Source organism: Elephas maximus, chromosome 4 (genome assembly GCF_024166365.1).
Source record: "Elephas maximus indicus isolate mEleMax1 chromosome 4, mEleMax1 primary haplotype, whole genome shotgun sequence".
NCBI lineage: Eukaryota > Metazoa > Chordata > Mammalia > Proboscidea > Elephantidae > Elephas > Elephas maximus.
The window spans coordinates 71,319,627-71,345,428 of NC_064822.1; the positions used below are offsets into that span (position 1 = coordinate 71,319,627).

General features: G+C 40.3%; 1 protein-coding gene across 1 annotated transcript in view; it reads left to right on the forward strand.

Annotated features, from left to right (window-relative positions):
• Positions 1-440: 440 nt before the first annotated feature.
• The window catches only part of APOLD1 (apolipoprotein L domain containing 1), a 53,317-nt gene continuing 27,955 nt past the window's right edge, over positions 441-25,802 (forward strand). The window contains exon 1 of the mRNA XM_049882519.1: positions 441-776. The gene's annotated coding sequence lies outside the window, so the exon portion shown is untranslated. The remainder of the gene's footprint in view (positions 777-25,802) is intronic.

Consider the following 25,802-nt stretch of genomic DNA (forward strand, 5'->3'; position numbering starts at 1 on the left):
GTTCGTGTGTCTGTGTGTGTGTGTGAAGGAGAGAACTTGGAGATTATTTTTTTTCCTCTTTTTTTCCCTCTCGTGCTGGTGGTTGTAAACTTGATTGGCATTGGCTGCGCTCACTGACCCCTGCGCCGAGTCCACTGCAGATTTAAGGTGGATCCATTACGCTGCAGCTTCAAGCCGAGTCTCGCGCTTTAGCTGGTTTTGGAGGAAAAAAAAAAAAAAGGCTAAAACCTTGCGCCCGCCGCGTTTTACGAATCCCCTGCGGTACCAGCCCCCCTCCCGTCCCGCCGCCCCCCCCAGCCCTGCCCGCCGCGCACTTCCTCCGCCCACCTCCTCCTCCTTCCCCATTGGCCAGCGCAGGCAGTTTGAATTTTTTTTTTCAGATGCTTGTTTTCTTGTAAAAAAAAAAAAAAAAAAATACTGTACCCCAGATCGCGTGATGAAAAATACAGTACCCCAGATCGCGTGACAACTTCGCGGCCCGAGGTGGGGTGTTTTAGCTGGTTTTGTGGAGGCGGGGGCGGGGGGAGGAGGACGGGCGGCGCCTCTGTTCCAAATTCTGTCCCCCCCAGCCCCCAAAGTGCGGTTGACTGTGTGCAGGCTGGTCAGGGAGCGTAGGGCTGCGGTAAATAAAGAGAAGCTTCGGCTGGGACTGAGATGTAGTATAAAAACGTTAATGGATGTCCAGGGCGCGCAGTTCGCCGGCTGCTGGCCAGAGGTACTAAGAAGGCGCGAGCAGGAGTCCTGCTGAGGAATGCACCTTCCCCTGCCTTGGAAAGGTAGAATTGGGGAAGGCGGGAGGGTGAAGGTGGTCCGAGAAAGAACAGCTTCTCCTCGATACCAAGGGGGAAAAAAAAAAAAAGAAGCAGAAGAAATGGAAATATAGCAAAAATGTATTATTTCAAGCTCCACCCAGTCAGAATCCACCATAATTCAGCCAGTCGGTGTCATTTTTTACTGAATTAAAAAAAGATAGTGTTCTGTCTTTGATTTCCATAGTGGATTTCTTTCTTGTTATACCTGTGGTTCCGTTTCCAGGGTGTTTTTTAGTAAGGAAAATGTTACAGATCGAGGTATGAAATAGGACTTTTTAAGTGCCTTTTATTTCTGGGCCTGGAAATGAATTCTATTGGTAAAATACTTTAAGATTTAGGATAATGTTATTTGTAATACAGGTCTAATAGAAATGGTACCTTTTATTAATTAGAACCCAGTTAGATTTTACTTTACTGTGGACAATTTAAAAGGTTGTAATTCAAATTATTCTCCAAATCACTCTATCTACAGATAAATGAAGTAGCATATATACATACTTTTTTTTTTTGACTGTTAGTCTTGTTAGTGTTGCAGGTGATTTTTATCAGATGTCCAGTGCAGCCTTCAGTCTAACAGTTCCTAACCCAACTCCCATTTTTTAGTTTTTAGCTCTCCCAGTCTTTCCTAGCCTAACAAACCCCTTAGTTACCCTGTTCAACTAAGCTTCACAAAGCATCATAACACAACCTGTTCGTACCCTTAGCAAGCCTGTACTCATTTAATCTCTCATCACAAAGGCCCACTAATCACTCCTGACCTCCAGCAGACCCACCTAATTAGGGTGGACACTATAAAGAAACAAACAAAAAAAACCAAACCCATTGCTGTCAAGTCAATTCTGACTCATAGTGACCCCATAGGACAGAGTAGAACTGCCCCATAGGGTTTCCAAGGAGCACCTGGTGGATTCGAACTGCCAGCTGTTTGGTTAACAGCCATAGATAGCACTTAACCACTAAGCTACCAGGGTTTCCATAAGGAAACAGATGTGTGTTAATATAAAGGGGAATTCTTTGAGTTAAGATTGCTCCAGAATGGACTGACACCTAACCCAACAGGTTATGCTAATGAGGTGACTCTTGGGTGGAAGCCTGCCAGGCCAGAAAGACCCACTTGTGTGATAACAACTTTGGAATATCAGCCTGGTGATATTCCCTGACCTCAGGGGAGAGGGGCTGGAGTTTGGATTACACAGTGGGACCCCCCCAATGAATGCTCTGGATGCTGAAGCTCCTAGGGCTTCCTGGCTGGTGAAAGACATCAATACTGTGGGAGAGTAGTGTGTCCCTTTTTGCGACTTGGAAACTCTGCATTGGAAACCTTCCCAGACCTTACCCAATTGTATCCGTTTTGCTATAATAAAACTGTAATCGTAAGTATAGAGCTTCCCATGAGTTCTGTGAGTTGTTCTAGTGAATTATTGAACCGTAGAGAGTATTTTTTTTTTTTTTTTAGAGAGTATTGGAAGCCAGCAAGTCAGAAATGCGGGGTTCTGGAAACCCCCAAGCTTGTGGCTGTCACCTACAGTATTGGGCAAACTTGTCAGTCTGGAAAACTGTACCGTTTTAACTTGAGGCCTGACCTAGCTCAGGAGGTACGATCAGAGGGAGAAGTGGTGCGTGTGCAGCTAGTATTGGAACAGATGTGAACAGAGGGAATAGAACTGGTAATAAATTGATTTGAATTGATCCGTACAGTTTGGCGTCAGAGAGAAGGAATTTGATATCACAGGATAAATAAAATTTAAAATTAATATCTGTTTCTTTTTACTTTGTTAGTATTACTAGGCAATTTTAATTTACAGGTGTGGCTCGCATTGTTTTTCTTGTGGCTATTGCTATTCTAGACCAACACTTATGGTGACTGGAAGTAGGGATATTCAGGCAGGCAGAAGGTCTGTCTTTGAGAGTGGTGACTGATAATACAGGAGTGGGTGGCAATCTTCAGTTTCTATCCTAAATTCTCAAATTAAAGCAAGACCCACACTCAGTCTTTGGAACCTTTTGAAAAAGAAGTCCACCGGCACCTAACACCTACTGCTTAATATTTAGCACTTAGTATTGGGTTCAAGCCCAGATTATTGGAGTATAAGGTACATCTGATTAGATCAGACTTGAGCACCACAGTTTTCCACATGATGTTAGTAGAGAGACTTGGAAGTCCAATTGATCAGAAATGACTCTGGAAAAAAATTTAGATCCCAAGTAAAGCCTCCACAGGTACCAGCTCTTCACTATACTTCTTCAGGAGACAGGAAGATGGTGGGGAGCTGGAGCAGTGTTCTCATTCTAAGAATGTATCTCTAGCAGAAGAGTTGAACCAATGAAAAGGTGTACAATATTCTTGGACAGGAATATCCAACATAATAATGATGGCTATTCTCCCTAATTAAAACTATACATTCAGTACAATCCCAATTTTTAAAAAATGTCCATAGGAATTATATTTGAAAATAGACAAATTGATTTTAAATCCACATGGGAAAATTAAAAAAAAAAAAAAAAAGAGTAAAAACCTGTTGAGGCAGGGGGATGGGAAGTGGAGCTAGTCCTACCAGAAATTTAAAAATGTACTCTATATTTGCAGAAATTTAAATTATATGGCCCTGGGTGTATTTTTTACCAACCAAACAATGGAACAAAATAGGCTGTTCAGAAGTTATCATCATAATTTAGTATACAATAATGCTGGCATTTCAAATTAGTAGTAGGAAGAGAGTTATGCATTTGGGGTCTATCTGAAAACAAAAAATGTGGGATCCTTATCTCACATTTGGCACCAAGATAAATTTCTGCAAGAATAAAGAGCAAAGTGTAAGAAAATGAAACCATAGACATACCAGAGGAAACCATCAGAGGATATAAACTATACAGAGTACAAAACTTTAGGTAAATAGAGGTACAGTTAGCATCACTCAGACTCATTAGAGGTCATTATTTTTTCTTGATTGTTTAACTTTTGTCCCTTCCTTTGTATCCAAGGCTGAGTGACTTTCTTTCCCAGCCTCATGGGTGACCAGAGGAGAAAGGAGTTTGCATATGTGGAAGCCATGACCACCTTTCCGGCTCAGTGTAAAATCCCTCTCATCTAAACCATCTGTTTTTCACTTAGTGGCGTTAATCACCTTGCTTTGCCTACAGAAATCCCCTGAATCAGCCACTTATAGTCAGTAAAACTGTCTCTCAATGCGTCCTCATTCATTCCTGCTTTTATTGTATTTGTATTTGGGCCAATAATCCAAGTCTTTTCAAAATCATAACCTTATTCTGGCCTTTCCTTCAAGCTCTCTGTTCTCTTTTAAAAGTTTCTAGCAGAGTTTATTATATGATTAATGTGAAGTAGCAAATCAATCGAGACTATATTATGTAATAAATGGTGTTAGATTGTTTAGCTAAACATTTGGAGATAAATGTTAAATCCTTCCTTACACACACACACACACACCAACAATTCCAGCTAGATTACAGGTCTAAATGTAAAATTAAAAAAGCTAGAAGAAAATATAGGAGTTTTTTTTTTTTTTTAATGGTCTCAAAGTAGAAAGGCTTTTCTTAGTGTAAAACCAAGACCAGGAGCCAAATAGGCAAAACTTGCCAGATTGGACTAAATAAAAAGGGTAAAACAAAAACAAAGCCAAACAACCCTTCGATCTTTGTACTATAAAAGACATCATTAGAAGAGTTAAAAGGCAACTGATACATGGGGGAAAATATTTGCAAAATATTTGGTAGCCAAAGGGTTAATACCTTTTGATAGAGAACATTTATAAATCAATAAGAAAAAAAGATAATATCCCAATAGAAAAATAGCATGCAAAAAATAAAAAGAAAGTACAAATGACTAGCAAATATAAGAAAAGCTGTTCAACCTCTGACTTAACAATAAATACAAAGTAAATTTGTTAGTTTGGCAAAGAATGTTATTACCCAATGCTGGGTGGGCAGGAGGAGAGTTACCCTCATACATTGTGCACATATATTGTGGGTATAAAATACTGTGAGTATTTACATTTCATATTTTATATACTGTGGGTTTAAAATGTGTATACCCTTCGATCTAGCAGTTCCTCTTTACAGCTTATTTTTGGGAAATAACCAGTTTTGTGACTAAAGAGGGATCATTCTAGTGCTATATATTAGATTTAAAAAAAAACAATAAACAAACCCTCTTAAATATAGGATTACAGGATTGATTAATTTGATTGAGTCAATTATAGTGTACCCAAGATTGATACAGATTGCAGCCATTAAAACAGCTGAGATAACTTTGTATGTATTAAGGTAAAAAAGCAGACATGATCTCATTTTAATTAAAAAAAAAAAATGTATATATGCATGGAACCTTCCTGGAAAATTACTTCTCACATTAATAATTCCCATTTCTGAGGATGGGATTATAAAGAGACTTTTACTTTATACATTTCTGTATTGATTACATTTTTACAATGGATTTTAACAACAACAACAGAACTCTAAAGATATCTCAAATTTGAAAAATAATTATCATTGCAGTTTCTTGAACGCAGGATCTGAGTTTTTCTTCATGTCTCAGGTACAATCTCTCTTCTCAGACCTTAGCAGAGAACAAGGCATTTCTTTAATTTACTTCTCCTCCATTTTTCTGTCTACTTAGCTTCAGATATTGTTAATCCCATATAAATTATGAGGAGTGTGTGTATGTTTATGCATATTGTTTTCCTTCCAGGGCACATAAACGAGGTATAAATATCATCCCTGTTAACTCAGAGATATCTTAACAAACCAGGGAAAATGGAGCCTACTCCATCTTTTTGCCACATGGGATCCCACTGGTAATATTATCCCAGACCTCACATTCCTTAATCTTTGGTACTTGGCACACTCTGGGATTCCACCTGGGAATTCAACAGATGAGAACTATTCAAGTCCCTCCCTTAGTTTAGTTACTTAGAACATGGTGCTAAGGAAATCGTTCTAAATTTCAAGTTAACAGACCAATCTTTAGCTGTCAGCCCCTATGCAACTGGGTAGGGTCAAATCTTAGAACTTCAGAATATTGGATGTGGGAGATCCCTTTTCCCAATCTTTTCATTTTACAAATTCAAAAATTCAAATTCCTGGCTTCCTGTAAAGTGAGGAGTTAAACAAGATGATCCATAAGTTCCTTTTGGTTTAAAATTTTGTGATTCCTGTTTCCTAGTCCAGATCACACATTCCATCCCTGTGGATCAGATTATTTTCCGGGGAAGCTAGATTCCTGATTTTAGGCCACAAACCACATAGTCACAGGAGTCAAAGGAAGATAATACAAGAGCAGAGGCTGAACAGTGAGCACTTATTTTACTATAAGAAAGCATGTGACTGCATGATCTAATGGTTGCTTAGCAGTGCTGAACATTGCTTCACTGTTGCATGCATGCTCCTGCAGCCCCTACTAAGGGCCAGGTTCTGTGCCTTAAACAAGACAACCAGGAGCTGTGCCTTCATGGAGCTAAAGTCTATTGGAGGAGACAAAGAATCACATCCATAATTATTAAATAGAATTTAGGTGAGTGTGCTGAAGAGTAAGTGCTGTGAAGTCACCTCAGGGCTTCTGCTTATGTCCCAGCAGTTTGAGCCCCACCCATACAATGGTGTCCAGCTGAGGGACTGTATTAGTCTCCTAGGACTGCTGTAACAAAGTACCACCAAGCGGGTGGCTTAAAATGGCAGAAATTTATTCTCTCATAGTTCTGGAGGCTAGAATTCTGAATTCAGGCTGTCAACAGGGCCGTGCTGTCTGAGAAGGCTCTAGGAGAAGATGCTCTGCTGTCTCTCCCAGCTTCTGGTAGCTACAGGCATCGCTTGGTTTGCAGCTACACCATAACTCTGTCTCTGCCTCTGTCTTCCTGTGGCTGCCTTCTTTCTGTGTCTCTTCTCTTCTGTAAAGACACCAGTCTTATTGGAGTAGGGCCTACCTTACTCCATAATGACCTCATGTTAACTGATAACATCTTCAAATACCCTATTTTCAAACAGGGACACAGTCACAGGTACAGGGGTTAGGAATTCTACGTGTCTTTTTTGGAGAACTCAGTTTAATCCATAACAGGGGGCAAGCAGACGCTATAATCCAAACTCTTTGTTCTGACGAGCCTGTGTTCACCCAGAAGAAAACAAACAAACCTCCATAGGATTTTCTTGGATGTAATATTTATGGAAGCAGACCACCAGGCCTTTTCTCCTTGGCACCATTGAGTAGATTAGAATAGCCAACGTTTTACCTAGTAGTCAAGTGCAAATTATTTATACCACCCAGAGACCTTTCACTCAGAAGAAGGAGCCTTTTTAAATTGATCCCTTCCACAGAGGGTACCTTTTGCAGTTTGCTGCAAAGCACCCTGTGTTCTTGTGACTGTTTTGGAGGATGCTATGAAATACCTACAGGGGGCCTAAACTAGTTATGGGGGGCCAGGAAATCTTTCCTCAGGACATGACCACATTGAGACGTGAAGGCTGAGCAGGAGTTAACCAGCTGAAGGGAGGAGGGAAGAAAAGTGATCCAGACACAGTATGGCTGAAGACCCCATGTCAGGGAAGGACTTTAAGGAAATGAAAGAAGGCCCTTGTGGCTGAAATGAAGTGATCCAAGGGCAGAAGACGTGAGCAATATGACTAGAGCAGTGGGAAAGTCCAGACTATGCTGGGCTTTTTAAGCCATGGTAGAAATTGTGGACTCTACTCTAAGAGCTGGACAATGGATAAGGAAGACTAGAGGTGAAATGATGCCTTTGAATTATGGTGTTGGTGAAGATTATTGAATATACCCTAAACCGCCAGAAGAACGAACAATCCTGTCAAGAAGTACAGCCAGAATGCTTCTTAGAAGCAAGGATGGCGAGACCTCATCTCATGTACTTTGGACATGTTATTAGGAGGGACCAGTCCCTGGAGAAGGACATCAAGCTTGGTAAAGTAGAGGGTCAGTGAAAAAGAGGTAGACCCTCAATGAGATGAATTGACACAGTGGCAGCAACCATGGTCTCAAACATAGCAACGATTGTGAGGATGGCGCAGGACTGAGCAGTTTTGTTCTGTTGTACATAGGGTCACTATGAGTCGGAACCAACTCTTCAGCACCTAACCAAAACTCCAACAGTAATGAGAAGCCATCGGATAATTGATTTAAGAGAGTGACTTAAGCAAGTTCAATTAAATTTTCTTATTTCCTCATTTTATCTAATTCTAGTCAAAACCCTTAGTCTCATATTGGGATCATTCTGATAGGATATGGAAAGGAAAGTTCAGGCTTGCTTCTGTTACATTTCTCTGTGATACTGTTTATCATGCGCAACACAAAAAATGTTTTAAAACATTGGCTTTAGTAAGTTAAGAGGATGTAATGTGAAGTGCTCAGATCATCAGAATGGATACTGATCACAACTGCAATATGTTAGGTTTTTAAAGGAGAGCCCAAGCAAGAACCACTGCCCAGGGTCAGTCTGCTGAATCAGCAGTCTAAAGAAGCAGACCTCACCACTTCTCCTGTTCCACCGAACTACTGGTGTTAGCTAGAATTCCTTATTCATTATCATAGTGACCTGTTGCTTGTGTTGTTTTAGCGTCCAGCCCATGTTTTGCTCTTTGCCAGTACGGTCGATGTGTATCTTCTAAGCAAAGAACAATCCAAGGGTGAATATAGAATAATTTTCTTCAAATAGCTCAGCATTTTAGTCTTTCTTTACTAAGTGACTAGATTAAATGTTTTCACAGTTACTTTGGTCAAATGATTATTATTTATTTGGTTTTGGAAAGAGATTTCAAAAGAGTGATAATAAAAATGAACAATCCAGAGTTGTTTTTTTTAAATTGAAGATTAGTAGGAAAGAGACCTCTGCTGGCTAAACTGGTATAACGACCTAGAGTTGGCCTGTGACCCAGCAAAAAGCTGTAATGGGTGTGACCTGCCTGTTATGCTTTTGCAGGTGTTAGCGAATTGTTTGTTCATTTCTTCATCTGTCAACTCAGATTCATTTGGAGCTAATATAAAATGACCTCTAATTCCCAACCCCAACCGTAATCGTTTCAGTTTCAATCTTTAGGGAAAGTGTTGTTAGCCTTTCATATTTCTGGAAAACAATAGCTCTAAATATCAGCCCTGCTTAAAATTCAGACCTGAAATAACTCCTGCTCTTATTTTCCTTTTCCCTTTTCTTCCTCCATCTCCCCTTCTCCTTTACTTCAGTACAACAAAATAAAACAATGCTTCACTCAAAAGAGTACTGCTGATGGAAAGGGAGAAGGAGGGAACTCACTGCTTATCTCTAGCACATCCTCAACTGAATATCAGGGCTTGGGGACCAGTGTTAGGGTTATATGCCTGAAAAAGGCTAAGGTCTTCTGATGGATGTGTCCAACCATGGGAATGTGGATGCACCATAGTGGAGTGAGATTGTGTGAATGGGAGACACAATGCTTGAGAATGTAGAGGGTGGTCGGGAAGGAGAAGGAAGGAGAATGTCTCCTTGAGACCTTGTGCCTGGCAACAGAATAATGATAATAACAGATGCCTCACCTCAACAAGATGGATTGACACAGTGGCTGCAATAATGGGCTCAAACATAACAACCATTGTGAAGATGGCGCAGGACCGGGCAGCTGTACATAGGGTTACTATGAGTAGGAATAGACTCAGGGGCAGCTAACAACATCAACTATGTGCCAGGCCCTGGTCTAGGCATTTTACGTATTTTAATTCTGTTTCTTGCTTTCCTTCTCTTTTCAAAATCTTAAGAATGTCCTTCTTTGGAAAAATGTAATATATGTGAAAAATTTAGAATAATGTCTGCATGCTGCTTTATTATTATATTATGTTTTTACTCTTGCATAAGCTGCAATCCCTACACACCAGGAGAACCTCTCCCCATGCTTACTAAGGTAAATCCTAAACTTGTTTGTAAAACAACACCTCAGCTCCCTCTGGAGCTGTCTTGGTGGTGTGGCATGCTGTCTCTATACAACGTCACCTGCTTTCTGCCTTCTTATGTTGTTCCTTAAATATTCATCCTCATACTTTCAGCAGCCTTTTCAGGGTTGGCTAAAGCATGAGCTATTAGTATCGAGTAATGAACCTACTAGCTGCTTCATGGAGGAAAGATGTGGCAGTCTACTTCCATAAAGATTACAGCCTTGGAAGCTCTGTAGGGCAGTTCTACTCTGTCCTGTAGCATCACTAAGAGTTAGAATCAACTTGATGGCAAGGTGTTTAGTTTAGGTTTTTTTTTTTTTTTCAAATAAGAACTTTAGTGCTATCAAAGGTCCTTAGATCACCTGGTCCGTATCTTTTCTTAGAGAAAATTGAGGCCCAGAGATGTTGTCCCCTCCGCAAGGTGACTCACCTAGTGGGTGGCTGAGGCAGGACTGGAACCCAGAACTCCTGGATTCTTGATGCAGCACTTTCTATACACTATCCACACTGTCCTTGGTCTGCTTCATGCAAAAGAAGGCTTTTACTTGTATTTTTTGCTCCTCTTCTTTCTTGCCTGTCACCCCCTTTTCTAAGGCCCTCATTCCCTCATGCAGCACACGAACAACCTGGGCCCATTAGTGTGGTCACCCCGGCAGCTTCTCTGACCAGCTGTGGGCAGCCTGTCCTCCCTCCCCTAAACTTGGTTATTCTGTTTGGACCTTGTTAGGGCACCAACAAATCCCTTGATTCACAAACTTACCAAAACGTATTCAAAGACTTTTCACCTTCTTTGGAAATGCCTATAGATCTTGGCATTTCTCGGCTGCTCAGTAGTGCTGGGTATTTTCTGTGTATGCCTTAAGTTTGCGTAAATCAGAAGTTGTCTTGTACTTATTTTAATCCTCCTTGCTCCCTCAGCATAATACAGTGCCTTTAATGGAGATACAGCCTCTTTAAAAATATATATATATTTTTTGGTGGCGAAGTATTTATCTCGTAAAATTTGCCATTGTAACCATTAAGTTCAGTGGCATTAATTATATTCAGGATGTTGTACTATTTATTTCCAAGACTTTTTCATCACCCCAGACAGAAACTCTGTACCCCTTAAGCAATAACTCCCATTCTCCCCTCCCCTAGACCACTGGTAACCACTCATCTACCTTCTGTCATGGAGATGCATTTGCCTGTTCTGGATGTTTCATGTAAGTGTGATCATACAATATTTGCCTTTGTATCAGGCTTATTTCACTCAGCATGATGTTTTCAAGGTTCATCCATATCCTACTGGAGATACAGCCTCTTAACTCATCAGAATAGATTTCTAACTCTGGGAATTTTAGGCACTGTGGTCACCAATTACGCAGATATTTTAAACCACAGTATCCTTTTAAGAATTTCGAAGCATACTCTATAGCTTCTAATATGGTACCCTGGGTATAACTGTTGATATTTACTAAAGTTTTGTGAGTGATAAGTTGTTCTACTTCAATGCTTCCATAGAATTAGTTTGTTCATGTAGCTGGCAGTTATTTAAAATGAGTGCTCATGAAGTATGCTGGACTGTGTTAGGCCCTGAAGGGATTTGAATGGAAGTTTGACATCTGCCTGTCTGTCTCCTCCTGGCTGCCTAGAAGGTGGATAAGATGGGTGCAACGTGAGGAGCCAGCCTTTGTTCCTGAGGATAGAAGGTGCATTGTGGAGCAGAAAGATACAGGAACCATAGGCGATGCCCCGCCAGCTCTGCATTGCTTATCTCCAGAATTCCTTTACGGAAAAGAAAAATAAACTTTTTATCTTGTTTAAGCCACTATTATTTCTGGTCTCTGTTACCAGCTGCCAAATGCAAATCTTAACTGATACAGAAGTCCTTGAGGATTTTTGAGCAAGGGATTGATTCTGTAAAATTGGTGGCTATGCAAAAGATGGATTTGGGGAAGGCGGGTGTCCTAGGGCTTACTAAGAGATAAAGTTGGCTTGGCAGGTGGGGACAGATAGTGGAGGGAGAATTGTATGAGGAGACGACACATTTTGCACAGGGTTACTGGTTTTGTTTCTTCCCCAGGACACCCCTGCTAGACTCCTATTCTACAGTGACTATTTAAATATGTGGTTATCGAGAATTTGCATTCTGCTATTGTCAAGTGGTCTGAAAGCTTGCGATTGAGGAGATGGGTGCTCTTTGTGCCTTAAAAAAAAAGCAGGCAAAAGCTGGAACAGGAAAAAAGTATCAGTGTTACAGTAAAGTGAAGTTATTATGCTTTCTGAATTCAGGCAGATATTCAAGGAAAGAGACTTTTGTTACATGTGATTGTCTAATCAAGATACATTAGAAATGTATCCTTTACTGAGTAGCACCTGTAAATAGCATTTAAAAAAATAGATCTTGGAGTAAAGGAGCCCTGGTGGCACCAACGGTTGAGCCCTTGTCTGCTAAGCAAAAAAGGCAGGCAGTTTGAACCCACTCAGGGACTCCATGGGAGAAGGACTTGGCAATCTGCTTCCATAAAAATTACAGCCAAGAGAACCCTATGGGGCAGTTGTACTGTGTCACCTGCGGTCACTGTGAGTCAAAATCAACTTGATGGCAAACAGCAAAAATGTCCTTTTTTTGCCAACTCAATTTTAATGGTAACATTGGATTGCTCCCAGCTCATGGTGGATTCCAAATAATAGGTTTTGATTTACACCTCCCTAAAGTGCCTGAGTTGCATTTTGCTACAGTCTGCACACAGGAAAACAACAACAGTAACTATTTACAATGTGGTGTTCTCCCTCTACAGTTTAAATAAATAGTAACAATAGTGAAGGCTTATGGAGTACTCAGTGTGTGCTGAATCACTATCTCCTGTTAGCCCTTTGCAAACTGATAAAAATCCTGAGAAGTACCTGTACGGATATGGCAATGGAGGCTATTGCTCAAGGTCAGCACACTGAGCAGCTGAGCAAGGGCTCGAGTTTAGGCCTTTCTGACTCTCAGCCTGAGTTTAGTGGCCGTCCTGTCCTTACCATCTCATCAAATGGCTAGTTTCCTTCCTTACTGAGAACAAGGCCAGCCAGCTCAGTTTGACACTTGATCCCAAATCATTCCCTTTCACTTTCTGCCAAATTAGGGGCCCTTATAGTGATTAAATATTTCTGGCCAGGAATGTCTTGCCATTTATTGAAAAAGATACCTCAAAATCTTTAGTAATTGTTTCATTAAAAACAAAAACAAAGTCCCTGCTAAACCACTGAGCGACTATGGGAAAATTTCTATCCTTCTCTGCGCCTCAATCTCTCCTCAGGCAATTATCACCTTCCATGGTTACTTTGGGAAGGAGAGAAACAGTGGATGCTACTTCAGTTATGATCAGCGATAGCCATTTTTTGTGGCAGGCCACAACCACCACATTATAAGGTTAGGAACCCTCTTCTTTAGGGAAGAAGGTAGTTTCATGTTAAGAGAAGCACGGAAGAGCCGAGGAAGTTTTCATATAAGCTTGTCTTTAAAACATCGTTTTGCTTTTTTAGGTCCATTTATATTCAGGTGTTTTTCAAAGGCCACCTTCAAAGGTAGGTAGGGAGGCCCTGAACAAAAGGCTTATGTTTGCTAACCTTGGTTGTGTTGGTTTCCTACCTCCTAGATCAGTTACCTGTGGGGAGGACCCAGCTTACTTTGAGGGTAGGTGTAGGTAGATAAGAGTCATGTGTTGTTTGCAAATTTATTTATTTAGTGAGGGGTCTCATTAAAAAGTTCGTTTCCTTTGAAGGATTAAAGTGCTCCTAGGGAAGTTTTCCCATTTATCTGTTTTTCAGTTCTTGTTTTGGAGGTACTTCTGTAAAGAACAATTAAGCCCTAGGTTTTCTTTTCAACTTGTTATTTAGGCTCCAGGGTTTAGACCCTGGACCTGCCGTTTGCCTTCTGATGGGAATACACCAACAGCTGGGGCGTGGGGGTGCAGGGAAATGTGGATCAATTAGTTGAAATCTAAGGTGGTCTTCTTTAGTGGGACATCTCCAATGTTTCCATCACCTAGGCCTCTACAAACCTGTAGGTTGGGCCAGTATTTTTGTGTACTGTGCCTAACCTCAGGAGCCCTGGTGGTGCAAAGAATTAAGTGCTCGAGTGCTAACCGAAAGGCTGGCGGTTTGAACCCACCCAGTGGGTCTACGGCAGAAAGACCTGGCAATCGGCTTCCATAAAGATTACAGCCAAGAAAATCCTATGGGGCAGTTCTACTCTTTCACCTGGAGTTGCTGTGAGTGGAAATCAACTCTAGGGCACCTAACAACAGCATCGATGACATGCCCAACCTAAGTTACTGCGGGAAACTAATAACCTCCTGTTGCCAGGATCAAATGAAATAATGTTTCTGAAAGTACTTTATGATTTTATGATTATTGTGTGTGAAAATGGTGATTAACGGAAGTGCTATAAAATGTTAGCTATTATTAACAGGAGTGTGAGTCAATGTTATGACTAATTGGAGGATGCTGATTCATGTACACATGTGATAACTTTTCAAAATATGTCCTTTCCCTACCTGTTCACAGATATCCCTCAGCATCCATTCCCCTCATTTCTCGCCCTCTCTCAGTTTGCATAGTATATTCAATACAAAATACATTCTTCCATTCGGTATTAGGAGATAGAGCATTGCATTTGTTCTCTTTGGATGTTCTGAGTGAAGTGTGCATTGACTGTATATTATTCTTTACTGCATGAACGTGGAGAACAATTCAAAGCCAAGGGCATGTGGTAACACTATTTAATAATCTGATACAATATGGCCCAGGGTTTGAAGAATAGGTGTGTTTTCTTCAGGGTTGGTGCATTATTAGGCTTGCTTCATAGGGCCAGTGCCTCGTTCCTAAGCACAAACATATCTTAATTAACCAAAATTAACCCAAATGAAGCCATGTTTATATGATGTAATTGCATCAGCTGTCAGCGTAATCAATTCTGTAGTCATCTGGCTGTGTTATTAAGGCAGCTGAAATAATCGTATGAACTATGGCTCTCCTGCCTACTGTGAGGGACAGTTACCCGACGTAGCTTTGAGCATGCACATTTGCACAAAGTTCAGGCAAGTGTCTGTCTGGGAACAGATTCTGTATCAGTCAGTTTTCTTCCTTCCAATAAACATGTACTGAGCACCTATTATATGCTAGGCATTAGGTATATAAAACGTTATCCCCGTCCTAAAGCCCTTAAGTTGCTCCGAGCTGCATGCATGCTTGCATATGTGTGTGTGTGAGTTGTCTGCGAAATAAAAAGAACACTGAATGGTTGAGATATTTTCTAGAGTATCAAAATTAGCTCTGCAGGCAGAATAAACTCATTCAGGAAAAAAAAGATAACCTGTTAAAGCTGACTGCTGAAGTAAAATGCAAAAAGTAGGAAATGGAAGTACTGACTGCAAATATCCAGTATCTTAAGGAAGAATATGCTGAAAAGAAGGAAATTATATCTATTGTTAACAAAGCTAATGAAACAGGGTAGAAAAGACTGCAGAAATCTGTATACTTGTATAAAGATCAAATTGGATCAGAAAGTTTATTTTATGATGATAAATTGCAATTTATATTCACTAATATTGACCTTAAGCATCCTGAGAGCCCATTTATGTTTTCTCTGCACCTGAATGAAGCAAGGAACTATGAAGTATCAGATAGCCATCTTGAGTTCTAGCAGAATTTCAAGAGAATGTAAAGAAGATCAACAATGTTAAGAAAGCTTTTATGTCCATGGCTTATAATTAGTGAATAAACAGAATATAACAACTGTTCATTTTTCTTTCCTATCATGCCTGGAAACCCTGGTGGTGTAGTGGTTAAGTGCTACGGCTGCTAACCAAAGGTTGGCAGTTCAAATCCGCCAGGCGCTCCTTGGAAACTCGACGGCACTGGGTTTGGTTTTTTGGTTGGTATCATATGCCTACCAGCTGGTCCCTGGAAACACTATGGGGCAGTTCTACTCTACCCTGTACAAAACAAAAAAACCAAACCCAGTGCCGTTGAGTCGATTCCGACTCATAGCGACCCTATGGGACAGAGTAGAACTGCCCCATAGAGTTTCCAAGGAGCGCCTGGCGGATTTGAACTGCCAACCGTTTGGTTAGCAGCTGTAGCACTTAACCACTACACCCCAGGGTTTCCCTCTATCCTATAGGGTCACTAAAAGTCGGAATCGACTCAATGGCAACAGGTTTGGTTGGTTTTGGTATATGTGTCTTTTAAAAAGAATCCCCATTGCTCCCCATTGTCTGCCTTTAATCCTTTTGTATTTTTATAACATTTCTGTGTGGTGTATTTCTTTAAATACGTTTTACTAAACTCTTAGGAGAAAAATTTTAAAAAGAAGAAAAATTTAAAACAGAAAAGGGGGGGAGGGGGGAACATGGCAAGCAAATAAATCAAAAGAAAACCGTTGAACAATATTGAAGTCAGATAAAATAGGGATGATAGGAAGTGAGATACAAGAAGATGTAACAATTTTAACATGGTACATAGGAGCATAATAAAAATGCAAGTTTATAGGGTGTCTCATCAGCCCCTTAAGGTCTGCTTAGTGGAAATAGTCTTCACTTGTCCCTGGCTGAATCTCAGTCTTGGGCTGTCCCTTTAGCTTACTGGCCTGTTCTTAGATAATGAAAACCTCTGTCATAGTCTCAATTCACTATTTAAAACTGTCCAGTTTGATGTTTAATCAACACTTCAATCTTCATTCAAGGGAACAACTTCTCTTGTCCTGAACTAGGAGCAGGGACAAGAAGGATCCTATGGTCTGGGAAAAAGACTTTTTCTCTCTCTCTAGGGCTTCTTCCTTCAGCTTGTTAATCAGGGTTGGGGCAGGGGGAAGGAAGAGGGGACAGAGCACAGCTTTTCCCGGTTGGTGACTACTGAACTGAGTTTGTGCCTTCAGGACTCAGAAGATTCGAGCTGACTGTCTTGTAGGCTCTTTGGAGATCCCCTGCAGAGCCTTTTCATTGTAGCTTTGTAACATGGCCTCTCCTTTGGCAGCCATTCTCCTCTCAGCAATGGATCCTCCTCTAGTCCACTCCACAGGGACTCTCATGCCCTCACCCTCCCAGGCATCCTCTTAGCAGAATTTAAAACAGCTCCAGGCCTGATACTCTTTCTCTTTGCCCACATCTGGTCCATGCATTGTGTGGTAGACATAATAATGGCCTTGAAAAGATGTCCATGTCCCAATCCCTAGAACCTGCAAATATGTTGTTACCTTACATGGCAAAGTGACTTTGTAGGTATGATTAAGTTAAAGATCTTGAGATGGAAAGATTATCCTGGATTATCCAGGTGGACACAATGCAATCAATTTATGCTCTTAACAAGGCAGGAAGCTGATAAACACAAGGAAATGGTTTCTCCCTTAGAGCACCCAGAAAGAATGCCGCCATGCTAATACCTTGATTTTAGCCTGTAAGACCTATTTCAGACTTCTGACCTCCAGAACTGTAAGATAATAAGTTTATCTTGCTTTAAGCTATTAACTTTGTGGTAATTTGTTACAGCAACAGTAGGAAACTAATACACATTTCTTGCCCTGCCATCGGCGGATGTGATGTTGGTTTTATATGTCAACTTGGCTAGTTAGTCAATCAAATACTAATCCTAGGTGTTACTGTGAAAGTATTTTGTAGATATGGTTAACATCTACAATCAGTTGACTAATCAGTTGAGAGTAATCAGGAGATCACTCTCAATAATGTGGGTAGGCCTCATCCAATTGGTAGAAGGCCTTGAGAGCAGAACTGAGGTTTCCCTGAGGAAGAAGAAATTCTGCCTCAAGACTGAAGCATCAGCTCCTGCCTGAGAGTTTCCAGCCTGCCAGTCTTCCCTGGCTTTGCAGATTTTGGATTTGCCAGTCCCCACAATTGTGAAAGCCAATTCCTTGAAATCTCTCTCTCTCTATATATATATATCGTACTGGTTCTGTTTCTCTGGAGAAACCTGACTGGTACACTAGGATTGCAGTTACTTCCCAATTCAGCCTTCCTCTTCTCTGCCCTGCTGCAGCCTACTTAGCCTTCTCAGACACAGTCGGGGACCTCAGGGAACACCAATCGAACGCTCCATGTGGTTCCATTGAGGTTCACTCTCCAGGCTTAAAGTGAAAGTGCATCTCCCCCGTTCCTGTGGCAACAGACTCTCCATAGTCTGGAAGTGGATGTGGGCTTCAAGAGTCATAGGACCAGGTCTTGTTTATCTACACCACCACAGAGTGTTCTGCTTCACTTACACTATGATATTTGATATTTTCATGCCTCAGTCAAAGCCTCAGTTTTTATATCCTGCAACTAAATCATCATATTTTATGCTCTTAACAACGTAACCTCAAAATGTGAAAGCAAAAATGGATCCAATTATAAAGAAAGCTTATAAAATCCACTACTACAGCAGGAGATTTTAACACATTTCCTTCCAAGGATCTAGATAAAGTAGACTGTACAGATACGAAGGATTTGAACAGTAAATTAAAGACTTGATTTTTTATTTAAAAGGAATCCTGCACCCAATATGCAGGGAATACACATTCCTTTCAGTGGAACATTTGCAACAAATCTGTTCCTTCTTAGGCCCAGTAGTAGTTTATATTAAAGAATTAGCATTAGATAGACTGTGCTCTGTGATCAAAATATTTAACAATTAGAAATAAATAATCTTAAGAAGTCAAAGCCCCCTGTATGTTTGAAAACTAAAAAACACACTTTTCTAAATATTTACTCACTTAAAGAAGAAATTATAATAAAATTTGTTGTTAAAGAATAGAAATTTTGTAGAGAACTTGATCTCTGAGACACTGGTCATAGCTGAGGGTGGGGATAAGAGACCATGCTAAGAACAGGGAGTTTCTGTTTCTGGCCATCTTGAAATAACAGGGAGCAGATTTACTCGCCTACCTTAAACAATGAAAAAAACTGTATGAAATCATGACATGGCTTTCGGATGCTGGATGGCAGGTAATGCAGGACAGTAATACCTAAGAGAAGGGGAACAAATGAGGTGTGAGCCCTATCATTGTCCCATCTTACTACCTGGAAAGAGTTCCATGTTGGAGCCCAGAGAGGAGAAATCAAACAGAGCCTGGTGTTATTCCTGAGTTAAGAAAACAGAGTTGGGAATTCAGGGAGGTCAAGGTGCCAGAATTTGCAGGGTAGAGTACCAGAGAGGAGAGAGCTGCAGAGAGGAAGAGAGAAAGAGAGAGACAGCAAGCACCAGGGAGCTCTGGAGATATGTAGAGACTTTTCCTTGAGTCATGGATGTGAGGAAACTACTTGAGACCAGATAAAGACACTGGAAAGTAGCAAACCAAATAATTCCTGGAGCTCGCAAATATTCCCAACAGCGAGCATAAAACTTAATATGGGTACTGCTTCAGAGATTCAGCCAAATTAGTCCTAGACTTAAGGCTGCTCTGTTCTGCAAACCTTTCCAAGTAACGTAACTCCATCTCAGAATGAAGTACAAAAATATTTAATGACATATAAAAATTTTAGCATCTAAAAATGTGAAACTCACAATGTCCAGCATCCAATAAAAATTTACAAGGTATATAAAAAGAAGGAAATTATGACTCATAATGAGGAGAAACCTCGATCAATAGAAATAGTCCCAGAAATGAAACAGATGAGATAATTAGTAGACGAGGAATTAAAGCAGTTGTTAAAAATATATTTTATATATTTAGAATAGGCAAATGTATAGAGACCAGATTTATTTGTGGCTACCAGTGGTGGGAGGGAAGGAGAGAGAAAGAGGGAGCCATTGCGTAGGGGGCACTGAACTTCTGTTAAGGGTGATGGAAAAATTTGTAAAATGGTAGTGGTCATGATTGCACAACTTAATGAACATAATTAAGGTTACCAAATTATACATGTAAAAAATGTCAAAATGGCAAAAATTATGTTTTACGTATATACTTACTATAATAAAAATACATATAAATATTTCATATGTTCAACATCTTAAGGAAAGACATGGAGGATATTAAAAAAAAAAAAAACCCAGATTGAACTTCTGGAGATGAAAACTAGAATGACTGAGGTAAAAAATACACTGGAGGGCAGGGCCAAGATGGCAGAATAGTCAGATGCTTCATGTCGACCCGTCTTACAACAAAGGCCCCCCCAAACAAGTGGATTGAATATATATGACAATCTAGGAACCCTAATCATCAAAGACAAAGCTGAAGAAGTGTACTGAATGGCAGGTAGAAGGAGAGACAATTCAAAAACAGCACATATGGGGAATTATGGATCACCAGATCGCTGATGTCCTGCTAGCTGAATCTGCACAGTGCACGCAGGCCAAGACAAACAGCACATCCCAAGGTGAAACCCATCCCATCTGATGCAGCCAAGCAGCAGTGAATCTGCACGTACCTCCAGACCCAAATAGGACTGACAGCAGACCTGTGAAAGGTAAGTGCAAGCTCAAAATTCACCATGTGTGCTGGCACCATAACCCTTATCCCCCTCCAGAGCTCCATGGCCAAGGAGCACCCCCTTTCCCTCACCCCTCCCCCACCCCACTCTGACACCAATTCTGCAACATTCAACAACACCAGGCCCCCTCAGCTGGGAACTCATAGCAGGTCTGAAGGCACCTGCCCCTTCACTCAGCCACTGGCATAGGGGGTCCACAGACTGGCAGCACCCTTCACCCCTGCCCTAGTGCCTTGCAAGCTGATCCAACATTGCAAGCCCTCATTAGGACAAAATAGGTAGGGCATCCACCTGAAGCCCAGTTTCACCTGCAGCAGCAAAGTGGGAGCTACAGATTTGTGACATTTGACAGCATCCTGCCCATAAGAAGGGGCCTTACATATCCACACCCAGGGCCTGAGGGCTGATGGTACCATTCATTCCATCTAGCCACCCATGACAGGGGCCTGAGAAATAGTGGTGCTTCCCAATCCCTCCAGCCAATGGTGCCAGGCACCCAAGAACCAGCTTCACACTCTACACACTCTAGTGGACAGGGATATCCCCTCCATCCAGGCACCCAGTGGCAGCCAACAGTCCCCTGCCTTGCTCCACACATTGCCCCCCCCCCCCCCACTGAAACAAGAGACCTGTCCCTGCTCTGAACAGTCCCACATAACCCTGCCTGCCTAGGACTGTAGGTGAGAGTTTTTGCACCACATGCTCAGTGACCAATGACTTGGACACCTGCAACCCAAACAACCACACTCCTACAAGAACAGTGAACAGACTCCCAGGCTCACACACCTAGTAGCTGCTCTGACCACCTGGAGACAGGAGGCAAGAGCTTCAGTGATGCCAACAACCAGGTAGCACACATGCTCAACCCACTTGGACATATCAAAACAAAAATACAATAAGTAAATATTATAACTTATTGATGTCTCAGAGACAACAGTCAGTATCAAATCACACAAAGAAGCAGGACGAGATGGCTCCAGCAAGTGACCAAAATAAAGAACCAGAAAATCTTCCAGAGGAAGATAAAGCAATGGAACTACCTGGTAAAGAATTAAAAGAATAATACACAGAGCTTTCCAAGAGATCAGGAATGAAATCAGGCAAAACACAGACCAGACCAAACCAAGGAACACACAGACAAAGCAATAGAAGAATATAAGAAAACAATACAAGAACAAACTACAGAAAAAACAGGCTGCTAGACACCATACAGAAACAACAACTAGGAATCCAAAAGATTAACAACAGCCTAAATACAACAGTAAAGAGACAGAGAATGGCAGATTGTGATGGTTAAGATTATGTGTCAACTTGGCTGGGCCATGATTCTCAGTGTTTTGACAGTTTTTCTCTAGAAAACCCAGCCTAAGACAAGAGTGGATAAAAAGCACCATCTATCTATATGCTGTCTATAAGAGACACACCTTAGACACAAAGATGTAAACAAACTAAACTCAAAGGATGGAAAAAAAAAATACCAAGCAAACAATAATCAAAAAAGAGGAGCGGCAATATTAATCTCTGATAAAAGAGACTTTAATGCAACATCTACCATAAAAGATAAGGACGGATACTATGTGATGATTAAAGGGTCAGTACACCAAGAGGACATAACCATAATAAATACATATACACCTAGTGACAGGGCTTCCAAATACATAAAACAAACTCTAACAGCACTGAAAAAAAGAGAAATAGATAGTACCACAATATTAGTAGCAGACTTCAACACACCACTTTCTGTGAAGGACAGAACATTTAGAAAGAAGCTCAGTAAAGATACGGAAGCTCTAAATGCCATAAACAACTCTACCTCATAGACCTATATAGAAAACTCCACCCAACAGCAGCAAAGTATACATTCTTTTCCAGCGCACATGGAAGATTCTCCAGAATAGACCACATTTTAGGCCACACAACAAACCTTAGCAAAATCTAACACATCAAAATGACACAAAGCATCTTCTTGGGTCATAATGTCATAAAAATAGAAATCAATAACAGAAACAGCAAGGCAAAAAAAACAAATACATGGAAACTGAACGACACCTTGCTTAAAAACTATTGAGTAATAGAAGAAATCAAGGATGGAATAAAAAAATTCATAAGATCAAATGAGAATGAAAACACATCTTACTAAAACCTTTGGGACACATTAAAAGCAGTGCTTAGAGGTCAATTTAAAGCAATAAACACACACGTTGAAAAAGAAGAAAGGGGCAAAATCAAAATATTAGCTCTAAACTCCAACAAATAGAGAGCAGCAAAAGAAGCCCTCAGGCACAAGAAGACAGGAAATAATAAAGATTAGAGCAGAAATGAGTGAAATAGAGAATAGAAAAACAATTCAAAGAATTGATGAGACCAAAAGTTGGTTCTTAGAAAAGATCAACAAAATTGGCAAGCCGTTGCCAAACTAACAAAAGAAAAACAGGAGAGGAAGCAAAAAACCTGAATAAGAGATGGATGATATTACAACAAGCCCAACTGAAATAGAAAGGATCATAACAGAATATTATGAAAAATTGTACACCAACAAATTTGAAAACCTAGAGGAAATGGACAAATTTATAGAAACATACTACCTGACTGAACTAACACAAACTGAGGTAGAAAAACTAAACAGATTCATAATCAAAGAAGAGATTGAAGAGGTAATAAAAAAACTCCCAATAAAAAAAAGCCCTGGCCCAGACAGCTTCACTGGAGAATTCTATCAAACTTTCAGAGAAGAGTTAATACCAACAGTACTCAAGCTATTTCAGAGCATAGAAAAGGATGGAATATTCCCAAATTCAATCTATGAATCCAGCATAACCCTGATACCAAAGCCAGGCAAAGACACCGCCAAAAAAAGAGAACTATAGTCCAATGTCCCTCATGAACATAGATGGAAAAATTCTCAACAAAATTCTAGCCAATAGAATTCAACATCATATTTAAAAAAAAATCATGACCAAGTGGGATTCATACCAGGTATGCAGGGATGGTTCAACATTAGAAGATCAATCAACATAATCTACCATGTAAATAAAACAAAAAGAACCACATGACCTTATTAATAGGTGAAGAAAAGACTTTGACAAAGTCCAACACCCATTCCTGATAAAAATTCTCAGCAAAATAGGAATAGAAGGGAAATTCCTTGACATAATAAAGGGCATTTATACAAAGCCAACAGCCAACATCATTCTAAACCGAGAGAGAGACTGAAAGCATTCCCCTTGAGAATGGGAACCAGACAAGGATGCCCTTTATCATCACTCTTATTCAACATTGTGCTGGAGGTCCTAGCCAGAGCAATAAGGGAAGAAAAAGAAATACAGGGCATCCAAATTGTTAAGAAGGAGGTAAAACTACCCCCGTTCGCAGATGATATAATCTTCTACACAGAAAACCCCAAAGAATCCATAAGAAAGCCACTGGAACTAATAGAAGATCTCAGCAAAGTAGCAGGATACCAGATTGAAATACAAAAATCAGTTAGATTCCTCCATACCAACAGAGAGAACTTTGAACAGGAAATCACCAAATCAATACCATTTACAGTATCCCCCCAAAAGATAGAATACTTAGGAATAAATCTAACGAGAGATGTAACGGACCTGTACAAAGAAAACTACAAAACATTACAGCAAGAAACCAAAGAGACCTACTTAAGTAGAAAAACATACCATGCTTATGGACAGGAAGACTCAACATTGTGAAATGTCAGTTCTACCCAAAGCCATCTAAACATACAGTGCAATCCTGATCCACTTTTCAACAGCATTCTTTAACGAGATGGAGAAACAAATCACCAGATTTATATGGGAAGGGAAAAGGCCTTGGATAAGCAAAGCATTACTGAAGAAGAAGAACAAAGTGGGAGGCTTCACACTACCTGATTTTAGAGCCGATTATACAGCCATGATGTCGAAACAGCCTGGTATTAATACAACAACAGACACATAGATCAATGGAACAGAATTGAGAATGGAGACGTAAATCCATCCATCTATGAGCAGCTGATATTTGACAAAGGGCCAAAGAACGTTAAAGACAGTCTCTTTAACAAATGGTGCTGGCATAACTGGATGTCCATCTGTAAAAAAATGAAACAAGATCCATATCTCATGCCATACACAAAAAATAGCTCTAAATGAATCAAAAACTTAAATATAAAATCTAAAATGATAGAGATTATGGAAGGAAAAAATACAGACAATTCTAGGGGTCCTAATACATGACATAAATAGGATACAAACCAACAAACCATAACCAATGACGCACAAACGCCAGAAGAGAAGCTAGATAACTGGGAGCTCCTAAAAATTAAACACTTAGGCTCATTAAAAGACTTCATCAAAAGAGTAAAAAGAGAACCTATAGACTGGGAAAAAAAATTTGTCTGTGACGTATCTGACAAAGGTCTAATCTCTATAATCTACAAGATATGCCACACTTCAACAACAAAAGACAACCCAATTAAAAAATGGGCAAAGGACATGGACACTTCACCAAAGAAGACTTTCGGGCGGCTAACAGACATATGAGAAAATGCTCACAATCATTAGCCATTAGAGAAATGCAAATCAAAACTACTTTGAGTTAGCATTTCACTGGCACTAATCCAAAAAGCAGAAAATAACAAATGCTGGAGAAGCTCCAGGGAAATTGAAACTCTTATGCACTGCTGGTGGGAATGTAAAATGGCACAATCACTTTGGAAAATGATATGGCACTTCCTCAAAAAGCCTCGAGGAAAATATCAAAATATTAAAAGCCTATGGGGAAAATATTAAACGACCCAAACAATAAAACAAACAAACAAACAAACAAACCTATTGCTGTTGAGTCGATGCTGACTCATAGCAATATTATTAAACGACCCAGGAAGCACTAAAAAAAGATGAAAGGAAAACACAGAATCACTATACCAACCATTTCAGGAGATAGCATATCATCAGGAACCCATGGTACTGAAGGAAGGAGTCCAAGCTGCACTGAAGGCATTGGGGAAAAACAAGGTTCCAGGAATTGATGGGATACCAGTTCAGATGTTTCAGCAAACAGTTGCAGCACTGGAAGTGCTTGCATGTCTACACCAAGAAATTTGGAAGACAGCTACCTGGACAACCGACTGAAGGAGATCCATATTTATGGCTATTCCAAAGAAAAGTGATTCAACCGAATGCAGAAATTATCAAACGGTATCATTAATATCACACCCAAGTGAAATTTTGCTGAAGAGCGTTCAAAAGGGGCTGCAGCAGTATATCGACAGGGAACTATCAGAAATTCAAGCCGAATTCAGAAGAGGATGTGGAACCAGGGATAGCATTGCTGATGTCAGATGGATCCTGGTTGAAAGCAGAGAACACCAAAAAGATGTTTACCTGTGTTTTATTGACTACACAAAGGCATTCAGCTGTGTGGATCATAACAAATTATGGACAATGTTACAAAGAATGGAAATTTCGGAACACTTAATTGTGCTCATGAGAAACCTGTACATAGATCAAGAGGCAATTGTTTGAATAGAACAAGGGGATAGTGAGTGGTTTAAAGTCAGGAAAGGTGTGTGTCAGGGTTGCATCCTTTCACCATACTTATTCAATCTGTATGCTGAGC